The 12,629-nt window shown below is 47.9% G+C and overlaps 1 protein-coding gene across 1 annotated transcript in view; it reads left to right on the top strand.

Moving 5' to 3' along the window:
* The window catches only part of MRC2 (mannose receptor C-type 2), an 88,642-nt gene that overhangs the window by 21,792 nt on the left and 54,221 nt on the right, over positions 1-12,629 (top strand). The gene's annotated exons all lie outside the window — the stretch shown is intronic.

Genomic DNA, 12,629 nt, shown 5'->3' with positions numbered 1-12,629 from the left:
TCTCCTCGGGCTTCCAGAGAGGAAGGAGGGATCAAGAAGGTTTGTCGCAAGTCCTGTTTCAGGTGCCTGAGCAGAGCTGTGAAAGAGCTCTGGCATGGAATAGCAGGGGGGTGCTGGTCAGGATTAAGATGCATCAATAGACTCATTGGGGGCCCAGGACTTGAATAGCAGGGAGTGCTGCCGAGTAGGATTGAGGTATCTTGGCAGAGTTGCGGGGGGGAGGGAAGGCGGGGGATCAAAGCAGTAGGAGTTGCTGTGGGGCAGTTGTGTCCGTTGGGTGTCTGTGTTTTTCGGGGTGTTCAGAGTTCGGGAAAGCAATGAGCTCCCCCAGCCTCTCTTCTTCTACTGTTTTCCCTTCTCCTACGGTCTGAGCTAAGGGAAGTAAGTCGTGCAGTCCCCGTTCTTGTTTGTGTGGGAAGACGATTCCTCCGTTCCTATGCCGCGGGGCTGGCAGGGCCAAGCATGACATTCCATCACCTGCACTTCACAGACTTCCTAGGAAAAGCCACTGCTGTCTTTGAGCTCCCGGCTGTACCCTGCTCGGTCCTTCTGCCCTTCACCCAGGCCATGGCCCGGTCAGGGCGGGGTGTTGTGTGGATAAATAGTTATGGACATGCCAGCCCCTGCTGCAATCCCAGCTCTGGCAGCAGGGTGAGACAGACCTTGAGATAGAGGAAGGACTTTGAATGTTGAAGTTTGGCAAAGCTGTACGGGCAGGGAGCGTGGGCAAATGTGAGTCACCAGAGCTGTGTGCCTGGAAAAGGCCTGTGTTAAGAAGGGGCACTGGGAGGGAGCGTTGTTCCGGGAAGGACTGCCCCTGGGATAGTATTACAGATTTCTCCATTTGGTGTTTTCTACTCAGGTGAATATGGGATGAACGATACAATGACAAATCCCTGTGCTGGGCACCATAGCCGCCGGCTCTCTCCTTTTCTTTTTCACAAAGGCTGCCTAGGTGCATAGGTGCCAACGTTCTAATGTGCTGGGGGGGGGTGCTCCCCCCCAACGCTGCCCCTTCCTCCAAGGCCCTACCCACGCCCCACCTTCTTCCCTCCACTGAGCACCCCCTGCCCTTGCTCCCCTCCCTTCCCTCTCAGTGCTTCCTGCATGCTGCAGAAGAGCTGATTGTGGAAGGTGTGGGCAGGGAGGGGGAGGTGCTGATTGGCAGGCAGGTGGGAAGTGCTGGGGGGAGGAAGAGGCACTGATGGGGGTGGGGGGGCTGCCGGTGGGTGCTAAGCACCCATGGAGTCAGCACCTAGGAGCACTGCTGCACCCAAGTACTAGGTAGCAAGGTGGGTGCGTCCTGCCATGGCAGCAGGGCATTCTGGGATAGCTGGGACAGCTATATAAGGCCCCAGCAGCAGGATGGGCCTGCCGTTTTGGTGAGAGGCAGCTCTGTTGTGACCTGTGGGAGCAGTGTGTGCGGCTCGCCTACCAGGAAGACTGAAGTCAAAGGGTTCCTTAATCTAGGATTATTAATTAGCATGGATGACATCTTAATTATTTTTTGTACAAAAAAAAAAACATTTTTAGATGAAAAATGGGATTTTTTGCCCCCAAAATGAAAATTTTCCATGATTTGTTTTTGCTGAAAAATGGTTTGTTTGTTTTTTAAAAAAATAGAATACTTTTATTTCAGGGTGGGCCCTTTTCTTCATTTTACCACTAGCAAAGGGGTTGGGGGCGATTTGGAGGGAAAAATGTTACCCCCAAAATTTTGGGGAGTGTAAATGGGAGCTGGCAGGGAATGGAGGGAGAAGTTGGGGGCCTGGTGATGGCAGATAGGAAGGGACCCCTGCTGTCGACACCTGCACATCCGCCGCCCCCCCCCCCGCCACCCCTCAATAACATTCCCCAGGAGGATTCCGCCTTGGTCTGTTCTCTCAGGGTGGCCTTTGCAAGGCCCCTTGTGTCCCACTGTGGCCTGACCTCTGCTATTTCTGTCGATGTCCGTGAGCAAGCGGTGGGTTCTCTGGAAATCACGTGGCTGATTCAAGTGTCTGTCTTCAGACACCCAGGGCTGAAAATGTTGGTTTTGATGCCCTTTTAATGAAGGGTAAAGCCCCTGCTTGCGGCTAGGCCCATCACTCCACGGATTTGCTGGGACGGCTTCGCCGCCAGCAGCAGGGTTAGAGCCTCTCACGCCCAGCCTTAGGTACAGTGCCCCTCTCGTGGGACTTTGCCTCTTGTAACTTCTGAATTTTTCCCTTGCCCCTCCTCCGACCCCACAGGTGACCGATACTCCAGTTGCCTCTTGTGTCAGCCGGTGCCCAGTCAGGCAAAGCCAGTTGTGGGGCTGAGCCCCGTTCCCAGTGAAGGTGTACTGACACTGGTCGCTCATGGATTCTGCTTATTGGCAGTCCCGAGTGAGGCACCAGGGGGTGAATGGGCCCTTGGAAGCTGGACTCGCCTCACCCCTGAAAGTGGTGTCTCCAGGGCAGGACGGCGGCTGGGAGTGCTGCTGGGATTGCAAAGTGGAAGCTTGCTGTGCCAGCACTCTCTGGGGCCTTCCATCTCTGGGGCCGTCAATCACCAGGGCTAAAATTGCTGGATATGTCCAGCCAGCCCCCTGGCTGTGTAGGCGGCGTCTCTCTGGTGCCTTCACAAGGTTGCAGAAGCCAGAGCAGCGCAGCGTGGAAGGGAATTGGCTGCCTGAAGGTAACTTTCCATTGTTCCTTTTCAGGGAGAGTCTCTGTAACTGGCGGGTCCCACGCTCCAGGCTATAATTTTCTACCTCCAGCCTGTCTCTTTTTAGAGTAAGATGTTATTTTCTGCCTTTGTGGTCCGAGCCGTCCCCCTCTGGTCTGGACAGCTTTCTTTGACCTTTAGGTGACATATGGCTGTGGCTCACAACTTAAGGCTGAGCTTCCTCAAAGATGCTTGGTGGATTTGGACACCCATTGGTTTTAACGGGAACTGGGTATTCACATCTCTTTAGGCAGCTTTGTAAACCTCAGCCATGAGAGACAATAGAAAAGCAAAACAGCTCTTCAGAACAGACCTTGGTGGGGAGGATGGAAATGGGGCCAGTCCCTGCCCCATGTTGGAGTCAGTGGGAGCTGAAGACACTTAACACCTCTCGGGATCGGGGCCCCGCAATGAGCAGTATCCAGAGAGGCAGGATATGTCACCTACCTGTGGGTTTCCAAAAGCCAATCCCAGGAGTGACCGGGCCAGACCTGGCTGCGCGGGAGCCAGCAGTCAGCTGCTGCGTGTGGAATGTGTCTGAATCGTTCTCCTCAAAGCCTGCATTACTCTGAATTAAGAACTTTAAACCATTAGGAAATCCATGCCCAGTTTTCCCCTGAGAGGATGACCCACAGGCAACAGGTGCTAGTCAGATTGCTTAATGCACCACTGAGAGTTACTCGGGTACCACGGTGATGGGCACAGTGTAATGACCTGAATAGAGTGATGGGGAGGAAGCACTTCAGGGAAACCTGACTTCATCTCCCGTCCTCCCCAGGTCTCCTGGGCTTAAAGGTAAAGCTTCACTTGGTGCCGTGGCAACACTTAGTCTCAATACAGCGTCACTGGCCTGTTCAGCCATGGTGTTCATTGGAAAGACAGGACAAGGAAAAGAATTTCACCTGGACAAACCAGGGATTAGACACAGAACAGCAGCCTGCATTTATCAGTTGAGCTGAGCCTTAGTGAAGCCCTGGAAAAGGGACAAGGGCTCTTTCTCTTCTCTCACAACTGTTTTATGCCAATGTAACTCCATTGCTTTGCATGGAAAATCCTGCTGCGGGTGTGTCAGCAGAGCTCTGTGTGCTCCAGATCTGCTCTAGGAATTGTTCTGGGGAAGCTCTGTGGCCCATGTTACAGAGGTGATCTCAATGGCCTCTTCTGGCCTTGGAATCTATGAATTTAGGACTGGAATAGTGGGACCGGGGCTGCAGGGCAGGACTGAGGTGCATCGGCAGAGATGGATATGGGAAGCCCAGGACTGGAATAGTAGCATGGGCTGCGGGGCAGGATTGAGGTGTATAGGCAGAGCAGTGTGCGTGCAGGGAACCTGGGACGGGAATAGCGGCGGGGGCTGCGAAGCGGGATTGAGGTGTATGGGCAGAGCAGTATGTGTGCAGGGAACCTGGGATGGGAATAGCGGCGGGGGCTGCAAGTGGGATTGAGGTGTATGGGCAGAGCAGTGTGTGTGCAGGGAACCTGGGACGGGAATAGCCAATGTCTACTCGAGAGACTACTACCAGCACAGCTCTTTCAGGGGGGATCTTTGGTCGACAGACTGTGTCGTCCGAAGCCGCTAACGTAGACCCAGCTAGACTAGCACAGCTGTAAGCTTTTACCAGGATAACTTGCAGGGGATGGTTTTACTGTACCACCAGAAACACAGCTTTGCAAGTGTAACCTGGTCCATGTTAGGAATGCGTTGTGGGTATCGCATACTATTTCAGCAACGCCAGCAAAGCATTGCTAGTGTAGATGTGGCCTGAGTCGCTTAGGCCTTGCAGTACTGAGCAGAACAATGCCTAAATAGCCTTAAAAATCTGGGCCTTAGGTACTCTTAAAAATTTTAGCCCGAAACTGTGTCCATAAGCGTAGTGCTTTGCCAGTGTAGCTATATCGGTATACTGTACCAGTGAAGCAGCCCTGGCAGAACCTTGCAACCCAACGTGGATCTGATGGGACCCAAGTGTAATTGTAGGGTTTGAAAATAATATCGTTATATTGCAGAGGAGGAAACTGAGGCACAGAGCCACGCCGTGACTTGCCCAAGGTCAGCCATTGGCAGAGTCAGGAATAGAACCTGGGTGTCCTGAGACCTAGTCCAGGACTCAGAGTGCTTTGCTGACTGGGCCCAAAGATGGAAATGCAAGTCAGGTAACCGCTCAGCCTCAGTTTCCCTATCTGTTTGAAGGGATAATCACCTATCCATGGGGGATGTTTAATTAAAGTTTGTAAAGTGCATTGAAAACAGAGCACCATATAAGTGCTAAATATTATCATGGACAGAATGTGTGTGAGACAAGACAAGCCATGGAGGTGTCACCCGCCAGATATTCGACCCTGCATTTAGTGGAGGTGGAATGCATTGATCAACCAGCTATTTAAAAAACCAGCTGTTTGTATACAAGTCCAGACAGGTCCCTTCATATGGACGACTGTATGCTCATTTCAGTTAACTGCAGGTGCAAACATCTGGATGTTCACATAGATGCAACTGAATATGTGACATCTGTCACAGCAATTGGAAGATGCTCCCCATAAAGCACTTGCAGATTAAGGACGTCAGACTCATGGGCTAAACCTGCTTTTGTCCTGTAATTCCATGCAGCTCCCTGGAGGGGCCATGCTGACGCAGCTGTGACAGTGTTGTAACAGGGCTGTGAACTGTGTGAAGTTCAGTTTCTCTTTCGGCACTCGGAGAAGGCTTTAGAGAGACAAGGGGGGATGATTCCATGTCTTTTACTGGACCTGCTTCAGCTGGGGAGAGAGAGAAACTTTCGGACCAGGCAGCCGGGCAGTTTTAGCTTCCCTCCTGGAATGGGAGGTGGCACTAATAGGGCTGCAAAGCACCAGCCCCACTAATATGCAAGCGGCAACAGGTAGCTGGACATTGACTCCATTGGTCTAAATCTGCCCATTTGTTGTTGTTAATATAGTAATGCCTAGAGACACATCCCCACCCCCAACCGATACAGGGACCCATTTGTGCTCGGTGCTGGTCAAACATAAGAGACGCTCCCTGCCCCAAAGTGCTTACTGTCTAATAGGCCAAAGAGATGAGGTTCGGAGAGGAAACAGCGGCACTGAGGGGTGTAGGCACTCATCCAGGATCACACGTCAGGTCAGTGTCAGAGCCGGGAATAAAACCCACGTCTCCGGAGACCCAGTGCAGTGCTCTGCCTCTGGGATCACATCACCTCTCTTAGCTGTGATTATAAATCTGCCATTGAAGCCCTTGTTCTTTTTCTACCCCCAGCAGCCACACAGCCTTCCCCAGCAACAGCATCTTTCCACCTCACCTCTCCTGCCTCCCCCAGCCAGTGAGACTCTGCTTCCTTCCCATGTTCCCCCACCCCCTCCTGACCATTCCCAGCCAGCAGAATGCTTGTCCCACACCAGGCGAGGTCAGCAATGTACCGCTGCCCCAAGCGTTTGTACAGAGAGCTCTTTAGGGGATGGCCTGTCTGCCAGGGGATGTGTCCAGCACCTGGACTAATGGGGTCCTGTTCTTGGTTGATCCTTAGATGCTGTCGTAATAAACGTCATTAATAATCCACTTTTCTCAGCGCTGACTGCTGTATTTTTCCCCTTGACTATTAAGCTTTTGGGATAGTTTTCAAGGTTATCTTAACACAAGCAACCACTCAGGTCCTGATGCCATGCCCTGCCATTGACTGCCAGCTATAACAGTACATCTATTGGCAGCATGACGGTGCTGTTCCATACAAAGATGCTGGGATTTCCATACAACGGTCCAGTATAGTGCGGTTCGCATAAAGATGCTGTAATTGCCCATTGCCATCCTCCAGAAGTTGTGTATATGGTGCTGTTAATTCGGTTTTAGCTCCTGCAGCACCATTATGGAACTGGTACTGCAGTGCTCCTAAGGAACTACTGATACTGAAAACACTCTTGATGTCAGACATTCCTACTGCTTGATGTTAGTGCTTTGTGCACAAAGATTGTGCACGGTTCTGCTTTAAGCCTTTTTTTATTTATTCTGTTAACACTCAGAAATGTCTGACCCATCCCCAAAAGAGCCCCTGTAACAACAAACCCCAGTGTCCGACATGAGTGCACTGTAACAGGCCTTGTCAAGAGGGATCCGGTGGAAACGTTTGCGGCGTTGGAATATGTTGTTCATTCCCTGCAGTCACCTGACACTCACCTTTCCTGCTCCTTCGGAGTCCCTGAAAAAAGGGCATGTTCTCTTCTGTCCCCTCTGTGTTCCCTGCCAAGGAGCAGAACTGATATGAATTTGTGCTCCAGTGAATCTGGTATGCCCACCCGCTGGACTCCCTGCAGAGAGCATTTCCGCAAAGTTCACGCTCAGGTCACTGTCCGTTTCAGGCCCTGTTCAGCTCTTCATAGATTTAGTTTCGTAGGCAAGAGCTTCAGGGCGTCTTTATCGGGAGTGTTTGGATTTTTTTCTCCTTCTGTTTGAGGGCTCCAGGGACGCAGGCTTTAAATTCATGTCTGGGAGTGGAGGAGCCGAGACGGCAGGGTATGTGACTACAGAATTGCATGGCGGGCGTTGGGGGTCTCTTTGGGAGGAGCTTGGCATCACCAACAGGCCTCACGCAATTCAGAGCAGGGACGGTTTGGCTTTCAATTGGGCAAATAGACCCCGGGTCTTGTTTGCAGACTTGCCTGAAAAAATGCAGAACGGCAGCAGCTTAAAGTGACACCAGCAAGTACGTTTCTAGAGCTCAGGGCAAATGTTTTCAAACTTGGCTGCCTAAAACTCAGCACCTAGATCCGTCTTTTTTAGACCCCTAGATTAAAAATAACCTGATCTCCACTGGGGCTTCTACGACTCCCATTGATTATCAACGGGGTTGTGGAGGCGGAGTATCTGGAGCAGCTCCTGAGCGTCACGTGACGCCCAACCTCAGGGCAGGCTGTCAAGAGGCAGGGCACAAACCTCAAATTGGTTGAGAGTTCTCTCCTTAGATTTCGCCAACCAAGGAACAAGTGTGAACTCCTCAAGCCCTATCGCAGCTTAACCATGCAGTCACAGTCAGTCCCCTTGGGCACTCCGGTCTATCCTGCCACCTGGGCAGGCTGGATAAAAATCAGTGATTTTTTTTTTTATTTAAGTCGGATTTTTTGGATAGGTTTTTTCCTCAAAAAGCATTTTATCTAAAGATAGTTTTAATTAAGATACATTATAGCTCAAAGATATCTCATCGTGGAATAGGGATTATAAAGTCTAATTCTATAGTCTGAGACAATATATTCCTTTTTTTAAAACATTACATGTTTTGTAAATGAGTTCCAGTAGTTCATGGATTAGGGACCCAATCTTATGGGGTTCCAGGGGCTTCTGTACAGATTATTTAGGTTAATCTTTCTATCTACCCAATGGGACTCAGTGCTTAGTCTAGAAGATACCATCAGAGATACTTAGTTTTGCAGTTCTCAAACTGTGGAGATGTGTCTCCAGAGGTAACATGTTTGTTAATAGCAAAAATGTTTTTAAGTAACTAATATATAGAGGAGAGAAATAACAGACCTCAACCCTATTGTCCCTCTGCAAACTTGTGTACACAGAATCAATCCCTTATCTCTCTCTAAAAGTGCAAAGCTTCAAAAAGTTCAATGAATAGAAGACTATTGGGGGCGGAATAGATCTGGACAGGCGAAGAAGTCTGGAGATAGATGTGAGAAGGGAGGGACATATGCTTGTTTTGTTAAAATATTATATATTTGCTGTTGAAGAAAAAAATCCAGAATCCATAACTTTGTTTTAGTTAAATAAAACAATTTAAATGTCTGTCTGGTGGTGATCTCCTCCTAATACAGCATGGCAAGAAAATCCTCCAAATATTACTGATTAACCTCTTGAATTCACCTCCCAGTGACTTCATAAATATCTGCTTCAGTTACCTTTGGTAAGTGAAATAACCAAACACTCATTCATTTTCTGATATAGCTGTAAAACTAATCTGAAAAGTTTTCAAAATAAATCACTGTTTAAAAATATATAGTGTACCTTCTAAAAATGAAACCTACATCTCTCTGAGTTGTGAAGAATATGTATTCAGTTATAACAACCAACAAGAATGTACTTTTATGTAGAAAACCGTGATTAAATCATGTCTTCCTGACTAGTGATTTATGTCATGATTTAAATCAATTTGATTTGAATCAAATCCACCCTGTACCCAGGCAAACTTGCCTTTGTGATAGATGGTACCTTACGTCAAAAATCACAGCAATCTTCAGGTTACTCTCAGTCCCAAATGACCAGTCCTTACCCAGGTCAATTGCACCTTAGACTTGACACTCAAGACACTTGTAGCCAATCCGATAATAAATCAACTAAAGATTTATTAACTAAGAAAAAGAAATCAGTTATTCACAAGGTTAAAGCAGTTAAACATACACTCACAAATGAGTCAGCTTTACGCCCCGAAAGGTAATAGAAACTGCTGCAATAAGCAAGCTTTCTATGTCCTCTGTAGCTAGCCCAAGCTAAGCAGCTTGGGGATCCCTTGCTTATGCTTAGAAATATTGCCCTTTCCAAATTCCCAGCAGTGTAGTGATACAGGTACTTCTGGTCAGGAATTTTTATTTCCTTCCCCCAGAGTCCAAGCTGATGGGACAAATGTTTGCACTGGTTTCCTCTTCATATGAAGAGGACACAATCAACAAAGTCTTTGTCTTTCGGTGTTTCCCAATGGCTCATTTGGTTTCAATAGGCTTTCTTGTGGGCAGGCCCTGCACTCTACATTAATTAGTGCTTCTTTCCTGTTTGGGGTGTTACACAGTTACAGAGGTTCACACTGCAAACCCTCAGTATAACTTTATACCGAGGGACGCAGGTGTCATAAGCGAGATCAATACATGTAGCAGCCTACAAACATTTAATCAGGTCTAAACACTAACATCTATTTTAGCAGTCCTAACACACAGGTGGGCCAGACTGATTTCTAGCTAAGCATTTGTCAGCATTCAGCAAGGCCTTGGTATGGGCAAGCACCTGGTCTGCCAGCATCACAGCGAGCATCTTAAAAATCGGAATGCTTATTTGATGCCTGAATCTAGCATTGGGTGCCTGACTTTAAGTAATCGACTTTGAAAATTATGGGTTTGTTACGGAGATCACGGAAGTCATGGATTCCGTTACTTCCTGCGACCTCCGTGACTTCTGCAGCAGCTTGTCGCCCGGGGCTCCCATCCCCGCACCCAGTGGTAGCCGCAGCAGTAGTGGGCCCCCGGGGCTCCCCAGCGGGAGCAGCAGCACGTCCCTTGGGGCTTCCCCCCATCACCATGGCTAGAGTGGCAGCAAGCCCCCCGGGGCTCCCCCCACAGCTGATGCCACAGGCTTCCTCCTCACAGCTGGTGCTATGGGCTCACTCCCCACACAGCACCCTCCTCACAGTATCCCCCCCAAGATTCAATCACGAGTATTTATGGTAAAAGTCATGGACAGGTCACGGGCCATGATTTTTTTTGGTTTTTGCCCCTGACCCTGTCCATGACTTTTATTAAAAATACCTATGATTAAATCTTAGTCTAAGTTATTTTTTTCCTCTCTCCATCGTGTATGAAACTTCTCTCAAAGAAAGAAACCAATCCTTCTTTCTCTTCAAATCTGTATCCTTTTCCACTTAGCAAACATTGATTTTTCTTTTATTCCCCCCTCCAATGGAAGCTTGACATTAACACTTTATTTTGTTTTGTTTCCTTGGGCTTGTCTGGACTGTGCTGCAGTGCCGCTCACGGGGTCTGATTTGCAGTGCCCATCAGAGAGTGTCATTCTGACCTGCTCTGTATGAACGCTGCTTTTCGTTTGTGCCAGCAGTATCCACACACTGCAATTACAGTGCAGCTGTTTGTGCTCTGCCGTTCATACCCTTCGAATCCACACAACGGCTCCGTGTAGACATGACCCTACTTTAATATCCTTTGTGGTGTTATCTCTACTTGGGAGTTGGACTGTTAGATCACTTCTTGAGGAACGCAAAATGGTATTTATAGTTAAGTCCTACAAAAACAGAAGCATTTTATAAAAATTTTTGCAACAGCAAGTCAGTTTAAAACGACGTTATTTAAATGCTGTGAGCTGTTTGCAACTTCGTTATGCAAACTGGTTGCAAGAGCATAGTTAATTTGGAGTGGAAATGTCAGTTTAATAGAAGTTTGAAGACATTTTATTATTGTTGTAAAAATCTTATTAAAATGATGATAAACCCTCTCCCTTAAACCCTAACCATAGAGTATAAACCTTGAGTAGGATTCATTTTTTTCGCGATGGAAAAATAAGTTGATTAAAACCAGAACAGAGTTCCAAAATCGCTCCTTTTCAAAATTTTTACTGGAAAGTCTTGGGTTTTTTCGGCCCCTTTTGCAAGACATTTGAAATGCTCTATTCCGCGCTCTATGCCACATGCTGCTCCTCTCATGCAGATTAATACAGTATTAGCTTGGCACGTTCTCCTTTATAACTGGGGATGGGGGGTGGAGACAAATGCACCCAGATGAGCCCACTGCATTAGCAGTGACGTCATAGCACATCAGCTGGTGAGAAATGTAGGTTTCCTCTGATTTTCACACAGTTCTCGAAAGCTGCAGTCTAACACAAACCAAGCAGGGTTTTTTAGGCAGATTCACTTCCCAAGTGACTGGACCACTCAGTGACGGCAGGGCACGCTGGCCCATGGATACACCGGAGTCTGAAGCTGCCAGTAGAGAGACCGTTCAGTGCAGACACAGTAAATTGTGCTTTTGAGTATCTGTTGGAGGTGGAAGTGAGAGTCTTGTGGAGGGTTGTCGTGTTGTTGACGGTGTTGTAACCAATGGGAAAGTGGCAGGGAGTGTGGAAGGCATGTCCCAGAATTAATTTTCCTGCTTTCAAGGTTTTGGGCGGGTAGGCTATATTCTAATGCAACCTTAGCAATGACAAAACAAAGGTTTTATTAGCTCTGAGAGTTCTAAGGGCGGTCATGTTTCAATCTGCAACTATCTGAGAGTGTCACTTATCTTAAGAGAGTGGTGCTTCTGCAGGGTCGGTACTCCTTGGTTCTCTTCCTAGCTCAGCCGTTGACTTTAGGGACGTCTGTTACAGGGTGTGATTGCGGCTCATGTAGCTGTCTTTGAAGCTTTGTTACAGGCTGTGCGTGTCTGCCAGGAATCCTGGATAATTAGGCAGTAGTCTGTGCTCAAACTCATACTGCTGTGATACCCAGGCTAGCTCTGGTGTCCGTCTACACAAGCTGCATAACTGCAGTATAGATTTACTTGTAGCGTGTGGGGTCTTGAGCAACTCATTTTCCCTCCAGTATTTCCCCAATGGTCAAATGATCAAAACTCATTTAGGCTGGGATTAGGCGCTCCGTTCCCATTGAATCGAGCCTCTCCGTCCTGCGGCCGCTTTGAAAATCACTAAAAAATGTACAATGTAGCCCCACAAACAAGGCATAGAAAGACCAAACCTCAAACATGACATGGAGAATAAGGAAAAGAGAAGAAAAACTAACACCGCGTATCATGAGTCGTTCGCTTTGCTTCCGAGAGTGTTTTCCATCAGGAGGGCCGAACTCGTGAGACCTTCCCCAAAGTACTGTGTGTGTGCCAATATTTTTTTTTTTAAACTAGGCCCCAGATGTGCATAAAAGTGATGAACGCCATTTTATTTCCCCGCATAGCTATATTTTTTCAGACTTGAACGAATTGGCTAAAGAAGAGAGAGACCTGGGCTGTATTTACAGTGGTGGAAAGCTAGTTTAAAATCCATTGTTATAAGGCAACCTAGCATCCTTTAAACAGGCCAGTTGAGTTGTTGGGGCCAGTTAGTGAAGTCAGAGCAATCGGTGCAAGCTCAGGGTTTTAATGACACTTTAATTTCCCTGTTAAAGAAATTTCTTTTTGCCAGGATCTTTGTATCTTTACTAATACCTAAAACTCACCTGCTGACATCCTGTGAAGCTTAATTC

This window comes from Chelonoidis abingdonii, chromosome 21 (genome assembly GCF_003597395.2).
Source record: "Chelonoidis abingdonii isolate Lonesome George chromosome 21, CheloAbing_2.0, whole genome shotgun sequence".
NCBI classification, from domain to species: Eukaryota; Metazoa; Chordata; order Testudines; family Testudinidae; genus Chelonoidis; species Chelonoidis abingdonii.
The sequence above is the reverse complement of the archived record's forward strand: the minus strand, read 5'-3'. Positions and strand labels throughout refer to the sequence as shown.